Source organism: Morone saxatilis, unplaced genomic scaffold, assembly GCF_004916995.1.
Source record: "Morone saxatilis isolate NCDOM2014 unplaced genomic scaffold, NCSU_SB_2.0 Contig12, whole genome shotgun sequence".
NCBI lineage: Eukaryota > Metazoa > Chordata > Actinopteri > Moronidae > Morone > Morone saxatilis.
In genome coordinates this window covers 27959744-27964060 of record NW_023339674.1, presented here as the reverse complement: position 1 = coordinate 27964060, position 4317 = coordinate 27959744, and positions in this window count along the sequence as shown.

The window sequence follows — 4317 nt, the reverse complement described above, 5'->3', positions numbered from 1 at the left end:
AGTTTTGATTCAATTTGTCCTCTGATCAATATCATCTGATGTACATATACAGGTACTTGTGTTTTCATCTCTATTTATATCGTGATACGTATCGTATCGTGAGGTTCTTGCCAATACTCACCCCTAATAGCCAGTGTAGAAAACTACTTTAGTACGTCAATTGTGAGAGATGTTTTGCAATGGTAGCTGAGTGTGGGAAATTTGGCAAGACATGGAATCCAAATTATGTTTTATTGAAGTCCCTTGTAAAGCTGTGTCTTTATAATGCAAGGAGCACTTTGATGTCCTCATTTATGCTGATCAAAGACTTCATTCCTTCCAGTAAGGCAACTAATTAAATTTGTGTCTAACTCATGGCAGCATGATCAATTTCTCAAGTTCTATCTCATGTTGTTTTGCTGAGGATGAATACTGTTAGCAGCGCTAGCGCCAGCAGCCTGATGTCCTTGCAGGGTAACGGCCACATGTCCACTGTGCTGAATGTGGTTACGCATTGCTCTGGTTGAGTGGTTATACTAGTTAAATGTTTACACAACCTTATTGAAACCTACCCTAACCCTATGAAATATAAATAATAGTTTGAACGACCAGTATTTCTCTAACCAACTAAGGTAGCAAGTTTGCATTGTTTAACTGACTAGTTGACTAAACACACACATCCCTAGTATTATGCTGCATTAGTTTTAGCAGAGCTTAGTTTAGCTTTACGTAATAAACTGGCAACTTGAGTGCATGTTTTTAATGTCTAAAATGTTTTGCCCAATTTGCCAAATGTTTGTCTCACGTTTTGGGGTCAATACCTTGTTACAACAAATTAGTGTTGAATCAAAGTATGTAATAATAAAATTGCAATGTCCATATAAATGTCTCCATAGAAAGTTTCTTTAAATGATTATCTGAACTGTTTTGTGTCTCCTACAGGGCAAGGTGTCCTCCAGAGAGTGTGCCATCATGTGAAGCCTTCCTGTTTTGTTGACTGCTTTGACTTCCCCATTATATATATTTTTTTTCTCTAGAACCACCCAGATATGATCCTGTCCATTGCCTCATCTTGGTGTTTTTATTGTTCAAGACAATATAAGAATTTTTGGACTAACGGACTGTTTTTACTGCCCTCCACATTTCTGGACCTGCTTTAATATGAATCCTTTCCCTAACAAATTATAGCCAATGTCTGTGGCTCAGGCAAATATGATGGATCCAAATATTCAGTCAAACTGTGGAGTTGCAGCTGAATATTCCCACCTGTACTAATAGTACTTGTACTTACATGTCAGTGATTCATTCCACCGGCTGTCATTCATTCTTCTGTGGTAAACATTTTGGTTTTATCCCTCATCTACTGAAATCAACTAAAAGAACCTGTTATTTGAGTTCTTAATGTAAAGGACTTGCGCTAGACATTATTAATAACTTGAGTGTTGAACAAATGATGAGCAACTCTTAATTGAATTCCCCCTCCAAAATCAAGACTTTTCTGGCTAATAGGTCCTTATTTTCCTCTGTATTTTCTATGTAGGTCTTTCTTTTAAATATTTGCATAGGAATGCAGTTGAAATTACAGATAGATCAAAAAGCCTGTCAAAATTATGCAGTCTTTCTTTATTATGAATTCTCCAAATTCCCCAATCAAAACTTAGCTTGTAAATCCACTGCTAGTTTGCAAGTCGCAAGTTTTGAACTGAAGGTCAGACCACCACAGATGAACTCCAAACTTTTGGGACATACTTGGTCGTTACATGACCAGCTGGCTCGCCATCCCTGTAATTTGTCTGTCCTCAATTCCTTTTCTTTTTTGTTTAAAGATAAAGACATGTGATTGTTCATCTGATTTTAGTCTAACTTGGCAGAGCTGAATTAAAGAAAGACATTGCTGGAAAGGTCTCCCAGTTTTGCATTAAAGCTGTGTTTCACAGTTAGTTGTTGCTATTACCTGTAGGGGCTCCTTCCAGCACAGCCAACTCTTAAACAGAAACAGTACTGGTTCATTTTGACTGACAACCTTTGACTTCTGATAGTAGTCACATGGAAGTGGATAAAGTAGAGAATTGGTTATCTGTCCTGCCTTTTGTGGTCTGTAGTGCAAAAAAAATTTGCTATTCAGTGACTCCTCTAAGTAGCCCAACAAAAATTTTCAGGTCTTTTCAGAGTTTTTTTCAAATTACTGAAAACCGCTTGTGTGTCCCGTCCCCCCAGCCCTCTCTCTCTCTCTCGCTCTCTCTCTCTCGCTCTTCTCTCTCCTCTCTCTCTCTCTCTCTCTCTCTCTGCTCTCTCTCTTCCTTCCTCCTCTCTCCTCTCTCTCTCTCTCAGCATTTCTACTTCACCCTTTGTGTGTCTGTCTGTCTGTCCTGTCCAGTCTGTCTGTGCATTGCATTGCATTGCATATAGCTCCACCAAAACACTAGTTGGAGGGGTTTCTGTGCCACTGTTGAAATTAAAACCTGCCCTTAACCCCCCATCCCGGAGCCAAATTGGGCATGTAGGTTTGTGGTTTTGATATCCAGCTGGGCCTATGAAATTATATGCTTACAAGATAAGCCTTGGGACAGGCTTTATTAATCTGAAATATTAAACTGACATAACTTTGCCTCCATTTTTGAGTACACACAAGGTAAACCGAGAAAGTAACATTTGAGTACATAATGCAATATAGGAGGTGATTTTTTTTTGATGGATTGCATCATGCATATTCTCTTACATTATTTTGGAAGTACAAGTTTTGCTCACAACTTGTTTGACATCTGGAAACTAATTTTTTTATTGTGTTTGTATGCTGTTACATTGCTAGTTATTTTTCTATATAGTTATTGTTTATGTAATCGATTTTATATGTTTACATACTATTTTTTGTTTAGGATTTCTTGAGGTGATTAAGGTTTGGTGTGCATGACCTAACGGGGGTAAAACAAACAAACAAAAAAAATCAGGACTAATAAAACAATACTGAACAATACTCCTATAGTGTTTTGCTGAGAGCTTTAAGTCGTCTCAGTTTTTTATTGGCAGAAGAAACTTCTTGTCTAGTGGTATTCTAATTTGAATATTTCAATTAGATGAAGTCTTGCAGTGTTAGACTACCTGTGACTACTAAGTTAATATTTGATTTGATTTTGATTTGCTCTATAACAGTGGTTCCCAAACCCGCAGCCCCAAGAAAAAAGTGGTCGTCTGTATTAATTACAAAAGATTTTATAAGAATAACACTTTCTGTTAATGTTTCACACTCTTTTTTTCACTGTTGAAATCGTGCCAACTACATATAGACAGTATAGAATAACTAGATCTTATAAAATACAGGTCTGCATCCTGATGTGTATGAATTTGGGCGTCCTTAACACCAAAAATGTTTAGAACCACTGCTCTCTAGAACACAGGAATTGCAAGGCTTTTCTATATGATGGTAATTTAGTCCCTCCAGGACTTGCAGGTGTGTTTTTTTTAATGTATTACACATTTCTAACTTTTACACAATTGCATTTAAAATTTAACATAATTCACAATTTTTAAATTAAATTTAATATAGAACTTTTTTCAGTCAAATAAGCTTCAAACTCAGCAACTTCCTTGGAAGTACATGGAAGAGTTATTTGACTTCTGAACCTTTTGTTGCATATTAATATGCATGACAATCAGGTATTTTTTTGTTTGGTTTTTGTTTCTTTTGCAGCTTTTAATTTTTAAACTTAACTATAATCACAGTAGAGTTTTTTAAAATGTAACACGCTTAGGACAGGCTTTCTGACGAGCCACTGGAAATTCTGTCATTTTTGGCTGTGGAAATGAAAAAGACCTGGAGGGCCTGTTACTTGGTTAAGACTAGTTCTGCTACAATGTAGATGTGACTGTGATAGTTCTATTGAGAGAACACCCAAGTTTTAATCACTAAAATGGAGACCTGTTATTCATGTGGGGGTGGGGGGCCATGTCAAATGTCAGTTTTCATTTATGGTTAACTGTTGAACATTTTGTACACTCAATAAATGTTTTACATATACACATTTGATATCACTGTTGGTTATTTAATCTTAATATTATTATTCATCTCAAGGATGTAATTTACAGGGTTGCTACAGGTCTCTTCAAAGTACTTGAAGCTGCTTGGACTAAATAACTAAAAATCTAAATCTTTTAAGTGCTTGGATTTAGCCTATTGTCACCTCAAAATTCACCCATGTGCTGGGTTCTGTTATTTCTGTGTCAAGTACAGCTACCAAGTTTTAAATACCAATTCCTTGAAGAAATTACCAGTAACCGGCGGGGGGCAATCTCTGGTGAAGGGAACTCAGAAAAAAACGAAATTCTTCTACTTGGCCCCAA